At 37.1% G+C, this 17,277-nt stretch overlaps 1 long non-coding RNA gene across 1 annotated transcript; it reads right to left on the reverse strand.

The window, feature by feature from the left end:
- Positions 1-1,889: 1,889 nt before the first annotated feature.
- On the reverse strand, positions 1,890-13,102 carry LOC113095883 (uncharacterized). Its single transcript, XR_003288420.1, has 3 exons — positions 12,616-13,102; positions 2,416-2,510; positions 1,890-1,968 (listed from the first exon to the last, which is right to left on the reverse strand). It is a non-coding gene; the product is annotated as an uncharacterized LOC113095883 (long non-coding RNA).
- Positions 13,103-17,277: the final 4,175 nt, after the last annotated feature.

Consider the following 17,277-nt stretch of genomic DNA (forward strand, 5'->3'; position numbering starts at 1 on the left):
AAAATAGCTTTTTTTTGTATTTAATATACACAACAATATGAAGTAAAAGAGTGACAAAAAGTCCCTTTTAAATGAAGGTTATTTTGTGATTACAAGATTAAACTGCAAAACAATGTAACAAACTGAGCCGATTCCGAGCATTTGTTATTGTAAAAGGCATTTTTCTCCTTTAAGATGGAATCTTCCTCAGGTTACAGCTTGTGCTGCAACACGTCCCGTCATATAGGCACAACTTGCGGCCAATTATAGGAGGAAGCTGTGTCTTCTGGGTAATTTACGCCTTGTGCACCAACCAGGAAAAATGCTGAATACTGCTCTGTTAAATCAACACTGCAGAGTACTGCGGCCCAGGTGATGAATGTTAAATAAATGTATTGAGCATTAAGACCAGTTTTAATGCCTACAGCATGCCATTGATACATCCATTGATGGCAATGATGAGACTGCGGTAGGTGTAAACAAAGAGTTTTCTGTGCAGAGAGTAACTGTAAAACATCAGGCTTGTCTGTGTGGCTGCAGGGTGGAACACAAAGCGCAGTGGTGGTAGCCATCATCGACTGAGCAACACTCTAAGCAGCTGGTGAAAGATCTGTCAGGATGCATGACCACCTTACACCATGCACTGTGTGTGTATGCATGTGTGGGTCACACGCACACACACTGGGTTTTTAACTAGAGACTCCTGCACAATGTTCCTAAGGAATTCCACCAGTGTCCAGTGGTAAAAAGCAGCTCCCAAATGTTCACTCTAAGTAACATACCCTATTTGATGTTATAATGTGAGCTGTGGTGCATTCTCTCCACACGTTTGTGTTTATACCTCATTATTAAGCACAACAAGTTACTTGATCATGGAGGTGGGCCAGTATTCCTTTAGATCACTATTTCAAATGGTCTTCAGGAGTGAGATATCAAATAGGAATGCCCATATTTAAAGTTAAGGGTTAGGAATTGCTCTGAGGTGAAATAATTTGTTTTCACATTAGCTCATCTCCAGCCTTCATTCCTGTCCTGTGACCAATAAAGTGCACTCAGGTGCATTCTTTCATCTTGTGCAGAGGCAGAGAATGTAAAGGTGTTCAGTTATCAAAAACTATTAGCCTTTTCATGCTTCACATCAGGTTGGCTCCTATAGGTAATGACGTTTTGTGGGAACATCATTTGAAGATGTCTGACTGGAGACTAATTTGATGTGACTGATGTGTGTTCACAATGATTGCAAATATCCTTTGATGCATCTTGCTTTGGCAGAGTGAATAAAAGAAATATGACTTCTCTAGCCTGACGTAAGGGATATGAAGCCAATCTGTGGGACATAATGACCTCTTTACCCAATTGCTTAGGCCATATTCCTTCTTAAATGGGAACGACACAACAACAGTCAACACAACAATGAAAATTTGGTCATCGTTTACTCACACATTCTGTCTTGTGAGGAAGATAAAAGAATATATTTTTGTTTGAATGTTGGTAGCCAAACTGTTTTGGTTCCCATTGACATCCCTTGTGGACAGGTTATAGACAAGCAGTACTGTGAACAGAAATGGGAAGTGAAACTCTTTGGTTACCAACATTATATAAAACAATTTATCTTGTGTTCCTCAGAAAGTGTGCCATAATAGACAATAGGCAATGCTTCGGTTCAATTAATAATTTTAATATGCATGTTTGCGTTTTAAAATATATGTGTTTTAATAGAGGTGTTTTAATTAGTGAGCTGTGTTATCACAGTTTGCACTGTTAAACCCACACCAAAAAGAAAATTCATAACGATCATACTGCATTTAGTTTTTCAAGAATGTGTGTAATTTATTGAAGGCACGTAGTTATATTATATAAAAAAAAAAAAATCAGTTTTGCACATCCCTATTTAATAGGCTGTACATATTTTCCTTCCTCACAGGGGGTTTTCCATTGATTAATCTGCATCAAAGCTGAGTGAGAGAGGCAGAAGTCATGGTTCATCACCTGAAGGCAAATCCAAAGCCTGAGTCAGAGCATGTTTGAGAACTGGCAGCCATCAAGTGAAATAGTTTCATAGAGATGAATGTGATTGGTTTAAGTTTTTGACATACTATCAAAACTGCATGTACATAATTGTGGTCTAAAGATTAAGGGGACCTTTTTTTCTTCTTCTTCTTTTTAAATTCTAGTCTACTGGAATGAAACCCATTAATCCATTCCAGATCATGATTTCCCCATCCAATACCACAGCTGCTGCAGAGATAAGTCTCTACATATAGCACAAGAACAGAACAATCTCCCACCTTGGTTAAAAGCTTCATGTAAAAACATATTAGCAGTGGAAGTATGACTGTCTGAGGATGGAGAGGTATAATTTACTGTTTGCTTTGTGAAGACAGAAAGAAAAAGAGAAGGGTGGGGGGGAGGGGTTCAATAACAGGTGACACTCACCTGAAAAAGCGAGTGACCTGTAGGCCTGTCTGACTCTGACTGCAGTCAGGGCTGGGGAAGGGAATCTGTTGACAGACACTTAGATATCCCAGGCACTATGGAAAAGATAAAGGCAACATTGTTTTACGGAAGGGGCTGGTCTTAATCTGGGTAAGCTCTAGATCAGTATCATGGCTGGTGGGAGTGTACTTGGCATTGGCTGAACAGTGCTGGAGAAAGGAAAATCCCTTTGGTGTGTGAGAGATGGAAACCTTTGGCTGTTTTTTTTCCCCAGGAATATTTTCGTAATTATGTACGTTGATGAGGACACTGCTGTTTTACACATATCTATGTTAATACATTGGTATCTATATTTGACTGTCTGTGTCAATTATAGAAAGTGTAGTTGATATCATGCGTATCATCAGTTGCTCTAGTTATGATGCCAAGAGATAACGGAAATCTAGAAAATTTGCCTCTACTCATGTTTATGATGACATCTTGGTGTAGAGATACAGTAAACTCATGATGGGGCATAAAAGAATATAAGCGATGTGAGAAACTATTTTATATGCAGAACTGCTAACTCGATCACTTATACAATATTTGTAGCTTTCCAAATAATGATAAAAAAATTCTTGAAATCCAATCCGAATATTTATACTGAGACGTACTCCCCCCAAAAATCTGAATTTAATATTGTTTTAGCCCACATATTGATGTGGTTTTGCCTTGTGTTTCTAACCATGGGATTTCAGGTGGTTTTTTATGCTTTTCAGGCTACAATCAAGAAGAATTTCAGTTGGATTTGCCCAAAAAACTGCCTGTCTGAACAAGGCACTAGAGACTGAGACTGACAAGCACTCGATTAATCAGTTGGTTCATTTTAAGACATAATGCTGACTAACCCAACATGCCGGTTTAAAAATGATTTAAAATTATTGTTTATACTGCTTTTCCCCAATGTATAATTATATACCTGTAGATGCACATCGACTTTGCACTAAGAGTAATTACTAAATCCAGGATGTAAATGGGTAGCCATCTGATAAGAGAGTATGAATGAACGTCGTGTAGCAGTGCATCCCTAGGGCCAAGGAATATAGACACTATCCATCTGTCAGGTGATAGTGATCTCGTTTCAAAGAGACGCTGACTGCCCTGTCATTAGATAAGAGGTTATGATCTATAATTAAAGAAATTAAATCAATTAGAATCTCTCTGAAAAGATGGAAAGTTGATGGCATAATGGCATGTCGATGTGAGATTAGTCACAAGAACCTGTGAGATGAAGACATGGTAATTGGAAGATATGCACACATACGCGCACAAACACAAAGATGGGCAGAGCCAATGTGGACAGCATGCTGAAAATGAATGACAAAAACCAGGTGTTGAACTTCCTGAATATAGATGTTAAGCAGGCCTGTCATCCCCCCACTCATTACACTCAAATACTTACTGCCGTCACACATTCAAAAACATTCAATATCTTGTTAGACAACATTAAACACCAGTTGCAATGTATTAAAGGTCCATAATGTGATGTATTTCTGATATTCAATGCAAAATAATGTACTGTAAGGAACTATTTATCAAGATATGATTAGCTTTAAATATTTTTTAAGTGTCTCAATCAAATAATGAAAATGTAATGTAATATAAATGGCTAAAGATACATCTCTTCCATCTACATGGACCCTCTAACAATTGCACTCTCTACTGTATTTCTATTCTGTCTACTTGTTTGTTTGTTTTTTTTGTAAAAAAAAAAAAAAAAAACCTTCTAACACTAAAACTCTCCATTCTATTTCCATTCTATCTAGGCCTACTCGTTTTCTTTTTATTTATAAAGACCTTTACTGTGTTAGACTTACTCGGATTTGTCAAAGCACTTACATATTGCTGTTTTGTTGGTTTGTTTGCTTCTATCGTCCTCATTTGTAAATCACTTTGGATAAAAGTATCTGCTAAATTATTAAATTTAAATAATGTTTTATACGTCTCCATAGAACTCTGGTTGAAACATTAGGTGATGACGTTTTTGCTCGTGTCCATTTTGCATAATTTCACCTGTTTCTTTCATGATTTCTCATCCTCCGTGATCATAGGCTTCAGAAAGTGATAGTTCTTTCATCACTCCCTGCAGGAAATGAGTGCCGTCCTGTGCCTAACAGCTGTGTGATGAGCTACTGATCCAGCGTAGCATACCTGCCGTTGTGATGGGTTAAGACTACTCAGTAATTTTCCTGTTGTCTGGCCCCTTCACGCTTGTGAAGGGATAATTAGCCTCACACTGAGATTACCTGCAGTTTCCACAAGTTTAAAGTTTCTACCTTCGGGTCAATATTTGTGGTTAAGGTACCTGTTTGCTGGATGCGCTTGTCTCTTCAAATTCCCTTGAATTCCCCCAAATTCCAGTCTCACTCTGATCTGAAGCTACCAAATATGAATGCGAACTAGAGCATGATGTGGCCTGGGCACAGGTATCGAAATCAAAGGAACCCTGGTGGGGTTTTTCTTCAACAGAAACCATTCTACCCTATGTAAGCTAGAAAGACTGTTAAGCCAGAGGTACTGTCAAAAATGATCTTTGATCACAACCTTTGATATTGGAGGACTGTGCACAATACGGGTATTTATTTTCTAATATTCATGGGTGGTACTTCACTGTTCACAGTACTCTTAAATCTGATAAATGGTCTGAAATGTGAGACTTATGTCAGTGCAAAGGCTTGACTTATCTGTGATGAGGGTGGAAAATAAAATTACACGACTATTTATATGCAGCCAACAAAATCCTGGTGGAAAATGTAGAGGCTAAATATTTTTCTTCAAGGTGTGTTAAGCTAACATCAAAACAACACCTAACCTCCCATTTTCCCCCATGCCTTTTTTTTCAAAGGGCGCATCTAGAGATAATTGTTCGTTCCATGACTTCACATGTCTTTTTTTAGCAGTACATAAATATGTTTTGATTGAGACATTTGATATTTAAAGAGATCAAGATCAAGTCTATGGAGAAATTTAGTTTGATGACTAATCAGCTCTGCCTTAATAGGGACATAAAAAAATACCAAAGTTTGATATATGGTTTAATGACATATTAAAACTCCTTGCAGGTTTGCAGTAGCCTTAGGTACCTCATAAAATATACAGCCAGACCGAAAATGTGAATCATCCAGTCACATGGATAATTCACACTTGATGCAGAACTGTGCTTTGTCACTGCTATTATCCCCACTGAACCCAGACACCCAGATCTTTAATGTCTTGCTGCAGTAGTAGATAGAGTGTAGCACTCAGGTATCCAGTTCTCAGGCTTTTACCTCCGCTGTTGATGGACAAAGCCTACCTGCTTGGAAGTTCAAGCTAGTGCCTTTAGGAGTGCTTCAGTGCAGCCTAGCTGAATGCTGCTCCTGTAGTGCTTCATGTTGACTGCCATGCTTAATTAAGATATTCTTGTCTGTTAGCAAACATTCCATTGTCTGAGAAACCTTTCTGTCACTCTCTACAACACTATCGACATGCATGCACCTCCTAAATGTTATCTTCGACCATAAATCTGGGTGACTAATTACTGCACAGGATGTTAAGAAGAGATTTTACTGATGTCTAGTTTCAGGCCTGTAATTCACATTTCCTGGGCTTCAAGCTTTCCACATCTCACTACAACACAAAATGTCAAAACTAACTGAATAGCAAGCTCAAGTCACACACATGTCCACAAGGCAGAAATATTTCCACTGTCGGCGCAAACATATGTAAACCATCAGACCAATAGAACACTATAACTCTAGTCTGCTCACAAATGTCTGCTGTATAACTGATGACGAATTGCCCTAATGTGAGAGTGCTTTTCCTTGTAAATTTCGGAAGCATTTTGAAGTCTTAAAAGTTTTAAAAATATCCTAGAGATTTTCAGATGTTAAAGGTACAATTTGTAAGATATTTGCAGTAAAATATCCAAAAACCACTAGGCTAGTGTTATATATTTTGTCTAGCTGATTACTAACAATATCTCTAATGTTTTCAACTACTTGTAAATCATGAGAAAATTCCCATTCTAAACAGTGACACGGGGCAGTGCAGTCACCTGTCAATGACGTTAGTTGCCCTTTGTTACCGCCTTTACTTACGTAGAAACCACATGACAACAGTGTCACGGACAAATGCGGTAGTAGTGTCTAGCGTCCAGCAATCCACTAGCTTGCTTCAAGCGTTTCCTTATTTATTTCTTCTTGCACGTTTTATGGTGGATCGTGTTATTTATTTATGGAACATAATTACTGTTTACCATCCGCCGCTGGTTCTGTCGACAAGGACAGCTCCCACGTATGCTATTATAACGATCAACAAGATTAGTATTATGGGGCATACACGCCAAACGCGGGGAATCTTGTTTCTACACCCACGTGAGGACGCGTCTGATCCATACTCTGATCGCGTCTTTGCATTGACTTTGTATGTAATCTACTCGCGCAAATCGTTGAACTCGAGTTTGTTGTTTTAATGACTAAAGTTGGTGCAGTGTTATTGCATTTGGTTATTTACTGCTTTATTTATCCTGCTTATTTCACCTGACAAGTTAAGCAATGTAAATAAATACAGTTTTAATCTAAAGAAATATGAATCAATCATTATTGCAAATGATATTGGTAAGTTCAAAATAACATTTATTATTATTGATTTGAACACTTGAAACTGTGCTGTTATCACACCTTCATTATGGAATGTAAAACTATTCAGAAACTTAGATATGATAATTTATGCTGCTCTTGTACTGTGTCCAACTTGCATAATATAATGTTTATGTAGTGCTGAATAACCTTTCATGCACTCCAAAGCGATATAATTGCTCCTCTGAGGAGTATACAGTAGTTATGTTGCTGTGATTGTGTGTGTGTGTGTGTGTATGTGTGTGTGTTTACAGAGCAGCCAGGTGACAGTGGAGTGATGACAGGTGTATACACAGCTGTGACAGGTGGGCATTGGACACTGTACCAGGCGGAAAGCTTTGATTTGGATTCAGTAAACAACAACCGCAGTCCACCAAGCTGAACACTTCAAAGACTTCAAAGTTCTGTTTTTGTGCTGTCAATTTAATCTGTGACAGGCTGCTTTACTAGATATACACAACTATACAAAAATGTAGGGTCAGTAAGTAAAAAAAAATAAAATAATAAAAAAAAGGAAACACTATTCTACAAAAAATCCTGAAAAAAGCATGACTTTCCACAACAACAAAAAAAAAAAAAAATTGCATTAACTGTTTACAAACTAGTTTACTAACAATAAATTATAAATGGTCACACTTTATTGTAGGGTCCAATTCTCACTATTAACTAACCATTAACTATGACTTTTGCCTCAATTAACTCCTTATTTGCTGCTTATTAATAGTTTATAAGGTGTTAAGTTTAAGGTATTGGGTAGGATTATGGATGTCATGCATTATATGTACTTTATAAGCACTAATAAACAGCCAATATGTTAATAATAGACATGCTAATAAGCAAGTACTTATTAGTGTGAATTGGACCCTAAACTAAAGTGTTACCTTATAAATTAACTGTTTTCAACATTAATAATAATAACCAAATCAGCATATTAGAATGCTTTCTGAAGGATCGTGCAACACTGAAGACTGGAGTAATGCTGCTGAAAATTCAGCTTTTGCCATCATTATAAATTATTATTAATATACATAAAAATCTAAACTATTTAAAAACAAATTAAATAGTGATAATAGTTCACAATATTACTTTTTTTACTCTTACCGACCCCAAACATTTGACTTAGTGTTTTTGTAAAATAAAATGTAAAATTGCTTTTTTTCCTAAGCAGATTAATTCAACGTGACAAATGGCAAATTCAAACAAGCCATCAAATTGATTCTGTCAGTCTGGAAGTGACTGGGAAGTGGTACAATAGTAACCAGAGAAAGCATAATACATTTGGAAGTATCTCTGGGTGTTTGCCAAAACCTGTAATTGTATCAGCAGAGTCATGAGATCATTAGTTAATGCACACTTCTGAGTTACAGATGTGAAAGTCCAGCTGCTGAATCAGTAGTTCATGATCCACATGTGCTGCCTGTGGAAGGGAAGCTGTAGCTTTACTCTAATTCATTCTGAAAGGGATGCAGTGTAACATATAACATCTACTTTTAGGTGTTTCTTTTTAACAGTTGTCCTGTGATTTATGTCTTTTTTTAAATGCTGTTGCTTGGTTTCAAATTGAATAACAGAAATCTATCACACAAGTTCCGTTTTCATTATTAATATTTTTTGTTGAGCACCCTGTTTGTCCAGTGATGTGCGTGCTGTTATGTTTTGATTTTGTAAATGCTAGTGCTTCTCATAATTAATGATGCGTATACCCTTTGAAGGACACTATATCTGTCAGCACTAACGACGGAGACATTCCATGTACATTAATTATCATGTTTACACCTCCAAAGATCTTCCTATATGGATCGTATTAAATTTTAGCTGATAGCTTTTGATGTCCCAACATGTCTTTCAGTTCCTGTCTTGATTGCTTTTCTGACAGCACGCATCCGCCTGATTAAAACAGAAGCAGTTATAAAATCATCTGTTCCTAACATATCAAAAGTTAATGCATAATTTATTGAGAACTGTTCAGATTGTTTGAAATTGACATCAAAAAAATGAATTGATCATTTATTTATGACTGCTGTCAGACTGTATGAAATGAACAGACTCTCACGGTTGTGCAGGGAGTTTCAGGAAGAGCGTAATGGTGTCTGGGGAGGTTGAAGTTTTTAGAAACACAGCCTGCAGATGGCACACTTGTCCCTGGACCTTGGCTCTTGGGGACATGGGAAAGCAGATCAGTCGGACATTAAGACATTTAGATGTGACAGCCTAATTTTCCAACCGACACAGAATGCTGGGTGCACTAATATTGATCTGTTACACTTGAAATGTTCCTCCGCTCTCCACATCACAGATAATGCTTGACTAACTTCCCCACAATCAAATCATTGGCAGAACTAGGAAATAATTCTCAAAGTAGGTACAGTGGTTTAAGTTTCAACTAATATTGATTCAAATAATTATTTTCTCACCTTTCTACTTGTATCTGGCTTGCTTTCTTTTCTCCAGGGCAGATTAGAACACAGGAAGATTTGGATAGACGTAACAGTGTTCAACAAGTACAATTCACCACAACAGATTCACACCTCTTTTGCCTCATAAAAACACCATTAATGGTGGAACATGCCATCTGCCAGTTACTTTCAAGTGCCTGATTTTAAGAAAACCAAGATCCAGTTATTTTCCCAAAACAAGCCTGGAGATACATTGTAATAAAAATAAATAAATAAAATTAAATAAATAAATAAAATAAAATAAATAAATTGTAATTGGAGATATATTGTAAGGCAGTACTTACAATTAGTTTATTCATAAAGTGCAAATGATATTCAGAACATTTAAACCAGAATGTGAACTGTGAAGAGGAACAAGGGTAAGTGAGTAGGATTGGATAAATAGGATTAACTTCATTATAGATTCTGGACTGACGACGAGTCTTTAGACAACAGGTCACCATCATTGGCCTCCTGCCACTGGGAACGATGGGAGTCAGACAAATGCAGCAAGCCTTTGCTGTTTGGCTGCAAACACGTTTCTTCTCTCTCAGTCTCTCTCTCTCTGTCTCTCTGACTCTCATTCTTTATTTCTCTCTCTCTCCCACACCCACATAGACAAACGGACACACACTCTCACTCACACGCTTCCTCTCACCCGTCTCAGTGTCAGGATTCAGGGGGAACTCGGTCACTGTGACCTAATCCACTTTTCCGCCCAGCTGTGAGGGAAAGTCACCTTTTGATTTGATCACATTTGAATGCAGAGAGGGCCGGGAAGAGGTGACTGTGTGCCACTTTTGGAGAAGCTTGACGCAGGCCTGAATGGGAGCTGTTGTAATTAGGGACAAAAAAGTGACAGGCAGTTTTATCACGCTTAGTAAGACTGACCATTAGAAAATGATTGCCTCCTTTACATACATTTAAAGGGGCCTGACCCAACGTACACGGATAGACATTCAGACACTGCTTTGCTGTTCAGCATCTTGATGGTTTTGGGACTTGGTTGGACTACTTTAATGTTGCTTTTGGGAAGATGATGAACTCAAAGTGGCCAGTGACAAATGTAAGCGAGGTTTCAAACTGACTATGTCAGTGTTTTGGAGTGGATGGCCCATCCCATAGGACAACAGACCAAGTATTTTGGCGTGACTGTATAATTCTGGAAGTTTGTTCATAAACATGAATTTCTTCTGAAAATAATGTGCTTCAGTAGATTTAATTTCATTTCCATTAAATGTAATATCAGTAAACGCAGTCACACATTTTTCCATAGACAGACATGCAGTACAAACAATAAAGGGTATCTGTACAGTAGTTACCAAGGAAAGCATTGCTTAATTTGGAAATATGTTGATGTGTCTGCCAAAAGGCGTAATTGTATCAGCAGAGTGATGAGATCATGAGTTCATTTACACTTTGTTGAGCTGCAGATGTGAATGTTCAGTAGTTGAATTGGTCAGACAAATAACACCATGTCCCTTTTGGAGCACACATTGTGGTCTTGGAGACAGAATCTTATCTGCTTTGAAAGAAGTGCAATGTACCATATTACATGTACTTTCTTTATTTCTTTTTGAATTCTGGAACTTTCCATTTTATGTGTTTGTACAGCTCTATCATGAATACTGAGGTGTCCAGATTCAGTTAGCAAACAATTATGAAAACATCCAATAGAAATGACACATAGAAATACTATAGTTATTTTAAAATTAACTTTTATGTTTTAATTGAAATATAGGTTATGCATTTGCTAATCCAGTTGGTGGTTAAGCTCTTTGAAGACACTAGATAAGGCTTTTTAACTTTTATACTGACTCGTCAAGATGTTTGTGATAAGAAGAAACGTATACCATAACCGGTTGTCACAGCAAACCACACAGCCCAACATAATTCATCAGACAATAATCAAAACAAAACTCTGTGCTGGAGACTTGAGGAATAAAAATGATGTTCGAAACCACATCATATTTAGGGCAATCCTAAAGCGACTACCACCCTTACCATCTCCGGCTGTTTGGGATGATAAATGGCTTTAATAAGTCTGTAGCTTCAGGATAAACTACAAGGAAATGAAAGTGAAAGAGTTTTTTGTCTGTCCATGTTTTGGAGATTTACAAATAATGTTTCTTATCATGTGTAGACTAGTCCAAAGTCTTAGTGACAGATATACAGAGGAAAGCATTTCTTCTCGTAAATGTTTGTCACTAAAGTCATGTGCATAAAACGACACAAGGTTCCATGGAACTTATAAATCCCATTAGTGTCCTCTCTAATATTTATTCTATTAATTGCTTCAATCTGTATGCCTCTGGACATATTCTGCACTTTTGTAGCATTTTCTTTTCTTAAGTCCACTTACAGTACATGACCATTTTCTATTCTCTTTAAGCCCTTAAATTAAACAAGTAATTTAGTTACTGTACTTTTACTTTTATATGTAAATAAACTTTGTTATGATTGTCTAACCTTTTAGCAAGGGAATTGTTATTATTATTATTATAATTTTTTGAACAGTTTCTCATGAAAAAATGAAGAAAAAATAACTCTTAAATGAAGTTGCTAAAGGTTCATCATTATGTAACTGTAACCATAGAATACACAATAAGTTTACTTAAACTGACTAGCCATCTCTTGCTTTCTAAGCATTTAATACAAATATATTTTTGATGGACATCACACCAAAAATATTTGAAATGTGTATATTTAGATTTTTTCGTGAAAGTAATATAACAATTTTTTTATGATCAGATTTTTTCTTTTTAAATACAACATAAAATAACTTAACATTTACACATTTTGAACAATTACACTTGATGTGTTTTATTATTAGGTAAAACTACACATTATGAACAAATATAGTTTTTAATTATTGTATTGATAGTTAGTTATTATCAGTGGCGTAGCAAGTCAGTCCCGGGCCCATGTTAAAAAAAAAAACCTTCGAGAGGAATGCCAGGTGTGCAAAAAAAACACACACAAAAAAAAACACACTTTTTAAACACTTTTAAACTGATCTTGCCACGGTGGCCCAAAATGTAAAAACATAAAACTAATCAGTCATTTTAGCACGGCGGCCAAAAATGTAAAAACACAAAACTACTCACTCATTTTAGTTGCATTCTCCGGGCCTTTCTGTCGGCAAATTCATCCAAGATGAACGTGGTGTTTAAGGTTTCGTGCATTCTCGATGGAAAGAATTACCAGTCCTGTTTTGCGACATTGTGCTCCGCAAATAATATATTTTTTTACATATTTCCCACCGAATATCCAGCTTTTGGCTCGTCTGTGACTGCTTCTTCGCTCCCCGACTCTCTGCACCTCATCAAGCGGTCAGCTGCATTGTTATTCTCATACAAAGACGTGCAACTGCTGTTTGACAAAACTTCCCTCTCACCTTCGACGTCGTTGTTGTACTTCACACTAACGTTAGGTCGGCAAGAAAAACGGTCTATTTTGTGTCGTGACTAACTTCTCCACGTTTCATTTTCTCCTTAAGGCCCCACTTTTATGTTTATATTTGTCCATCCTTAATGTTCACGTAGATAGCCTATATAGTAACCTCTCACATTGTGTTTTGGCGCGATGCGTCATGTAAATAAATGATGGCGTAACGTTAGTAGTCTACGGCAGCCGTGGAGTGCAAAAAAAAATTATAAAACCAAACAAGAAATTACGGAGAAATTGAACATTAAGGAGAAATAAGAAATTACTACATGTGATATGCATAAAAATATATATTTATTGCGGCCACAAATTAAAATTTAATTGAAAAAAAAAACAATTGTATTAAAAGCTGGGGCGGCCCCCTATTCGGTTGTTAAGTGATGACGTAAGAAGCGCTGTTTCCGGGTCCAAGCCTCAACTCGCTTCACTTGAGAATATGACCTCAGCAGCCGTTTATGAGCACTGTTTATTCATATTAATCATTTAAGCTAAATGCTTTCAACTTACGGTATACACTACAGTCTCCGTGCTCACATTGTCCCAAACACAAATCATTTTTATATATATTTTTTTATATTTAGATTTTCATTGTCTGCCTATCTGAGACTTCGGTATGGAGTTAAAGGTTATTATAACATTTTCGCCAGTATTCTATCACATTATGAGTTTATATTAGCACCGTTTGTTGTTTTCTCGTGCTAACTGATAGAGCCTTTGGACACGGAAGCGCTGCTATGTGACGTCAGACTTAACAAGCGAATAGAGCTCGGGCGTAGACGTCATGGAATGGTGCATTGTGGGTAACGGCGGCCATTTTAGAGGCATCGCAAAGCAGGTTTGTACATTATGTCCCCATAGAAACAGTTTTTGTAAAAAATAGGCTAACGATTGCATCATAACCACTCGTCTCTTTGTCGCATTACCGTACAGACAGGAGGAGAAGCTCGCAGGCAATAAACTTAATATGGCGTACTGGCGTTACATTTTAAAATACTATACAAAATAATTAATCAGAATACTTCTGCTCACTCACGCCAAAGAACTCCCCGCTCAAGCTCGCCATCTCTGCAAGATTAACGATGGCAGTTTGCACGCACAGCTACTAGAACATGTACATATGTCAGACAGGTTGCTGACGTCATCAAGTCTGCGCGTCAGAAACGGAAGTGCTAAAAAACGCTAAAAATGGGCTTCAATTGTCTCAGTTGAGTTCCAATGGGGTCGCTGTGTCCATTTCTTTTACTGTCTATGATTTGCACGTGCATAGCCTGCATGCCCAGACGCTACACCACAGGTTATTATTCTACCTAACTGATCAACAATTACAGGCAGAAACAAATAATAATGTGTAGCATAAATGAACAGTTACTATTAAACAAATTGCAATTAGCAACTTATTTCACATACTGTATGATGTGAATTAAGATGGTTTCCTCTTTTTGTGAAATTTAGAGAGAAAATATATGCCTTTTAACAGTTTGAGTCAATGTTCAAAAGTTGCCAAAAAATAGCTAAATTTGTTGCTATAGTTCCTTTAAAAAAGTTGCTAGATCTAACAACAACATTGCTTAATTGGCAACACAGTGCAAACAGGGTCATTGTGAATAGCTAACAGTTTTATAGCTGTTCCTCCAGTAACTGAAGATCAATGATCCTGAGAAGCTGTATATTATTATGGGTTTTGATAGCACAAGTATCGTCTGACAGTGCCATGCCACATTTTATTTCAAAGAGCTCGCTGTGACAATGGCTTCTGGTAATAATAGTATATGTTTCCCCTCCTGGAGAGGCTGTGAATGCTATCTCCCCGCACCATCTCATGCCATCTAAGCCTCACACGAACCGCTGACGTATCACACAAATACCTCCTTTATTAGCTGGCAGTGATTGTTTGCTGAATGGGAGCGTAGCCCCCAGGACCCCAGCAGACATTCCAGCACTGTGTTACACTTACGTGACATAAGATGAAGGTATATTTCTGTGAAACAGGTCTGTACTGGCTGCTCCTGATTTCTCTTGCCAGGATGTGGTCTAAACAGAGATCCTCACTATATCATGAGGGGAAACTGTTGGATATCATTCTCCTCACTCTTGACTAGGAATATAATTCCATTCTTTGTTATCAGCATCATGAAGTGTATTAAACTTTACATTATGCCAGGGTTTCCCAAACTGGCATAATGAAAAGCTGGAAGCTGTCTTTGAACTTATTGGTTTATTGTAGCTCTATAACGTCGCTGTTGAAGAGTAATTAGCCAGTGTGGTGGGTTTACTTATTGTAAAGTTAACGACATTTATGTGCATTGCAATGTTTGACACAGATTTCATTACAAATGTCAGTAGTCAGTAGCCTGCTAAAATTTGCAGTTCATTCATGTGTTTGTACAACCGTACCTTCGCACTGTGGAAATACAATTGGAAGACAAACAACAATGAGTGCAGCAATAAAAAGGGCCGGGGCTGCATAAGGTCTATAAAAGTGGTAGAATTTTAGAAATAAAAATTTAGGAGAGAAAACAGAATTAGGGCAAATTAAATTATGAATAATTTACTCACACTGTGTGAATTTGTAATGTATAAAAAAGTAAGCATTAGCTTTTTAAAATGTAATATAACCTAATTATATTATATTGCGTAATCTAGATTACATGTTATCAGTGACTGTCCAGCACTGTTTATTAATTTCTACTCTTCTTTATAATAAGATTAGCAGAATAGTCAGTGAAACGGGACAAACTAATATATTTCAAGCTTAAGATGCTTTTTTTCTCTCCATAAAACCACATTTGGTTCCACTTGATGCTCTTCATTAGAAATGGTGAGTAGAATGTCATCTTCCCCCCACCATTTAATTCCACATTAGTCAGCCAGTGCAGGAAGAGTTATTTAATTAACATCTCTCTCCTTGTGTCTCCATCTGACATCAGCACAGGCTGCCCAGCTGTGTTTTTCTGAAGAGAGAAGGACATGAGACAGTCTCCTCTGACCCAGCGCTGAACTGTGGAGGCAGTTTCGGAATGGATCAGAATACAAGAAAGTCAGGCTGCATTTTTAAACTTATAGTGCAAGAAGCTGAAAAACAGTAAGAAGTGATGCTGCAGCCTAAGGCATTTATCTTTGCTTTAAAAATTAAATTAGGTCAGTGCAATGCAGAATCCATCCTGTAACCAGTAACAGTTAAATGCAATATCAGTATTTATATATTTATTTCTTTTGAAAGTTACAGTATATTTGGCTTATTTCGAAGTAATTTATTCTATAAATGTAAGGCCAGATTTACTAACAGCTTACGTCACCACAAAACAAAAAAAAGTTGGTATTAAAAACTGCTGTCAGGATTTATTCAACTAAGTCACGCATTGAAAAATTAGAGCTGAAAATGGCATGGACACATTCATTTTTTGTGGCTGACCATATTGCATATGCATTTGTAAGTATTTCCCTTTCGGGCACAACATTTATGGGAGGAGGGTATTTAAATGAATCACGCAACATAATTTACTAAGGTTTGCGGTAGTCAATTTACTGGTATTTGCGCCATTATTTACAGCAGAATAAAAGCATGTCTTAAAACAGGAAATTATCCAGTTGCATTCGTGTTTTTTAATGTGTGCACTGTCAGTAGATCTGCTGCATTTTATGGGATTGCAATCTCACGCTTATTTGCCCTGTTTAGTAAATTTTGCCCATAGTCTAATATTTGAAGACCATATCCAAGTGGAGATCTGAGTGTTCCAGCAAATGGTAAATTCAAAGGTTTCAGTCTAAATATCAACTTTCCATACTTGAAGAAGCTTCAAACTGTCCAAAAAATTATAGTGGGGGACAGCAACAAGCAACATGAGGCAACACTGGGAAAGGGGAATATGCCACTTGGAATAGGGATAGAGAGAAACAGTTTTTTCCTTTGACTCAGAGATATGAAGTTGCTTCCCACATTTGTTTGCTTAAACTTGCACTATTGCCAGGTGCACAGATCTACAAGGCCAGGGCCATCATGATGACTTCATGTGGTACACTACATATCTTTCTAAGAAATCAATTAGTTTTTTCAATTAATCAATTGTGTTTACATGCAGTTGAGCACAAAATATACTGTAAGAAACATATACTGCCTAGCTAAAAAGGTAAAATCAGCTACTTGATGTTGGGCTAAAATCTGCCCGTTCAATCTGATTATCTCTATTCTACACATTTAATTTGCTTGTGCAACCTGAGCAACTGTAATTGTATTATAGCACTTCAAATCTGGGTCAGATCCCTTACATTCTCTTTCTTGATATGCCAAAGTTGTCAGAACATCAGACACACTGACAAGTTGA

This window comes from Carassius auratus, unplaced genomic scaffold (assembly GCF_003368295.1).
Source record: "Carassius auratus strain Wakin unplaced genomic scaffold, ASM336829v1 scaf_tig00215808, whole genome shotgun sequence".
NCBI classification, from domain to species: domain Eukaryota; kingdom Metazoa; phylum Chordata; class Actinopteri; order Cypriniformes; family Cyprinidae; genus Carassius; species Carassius auratus.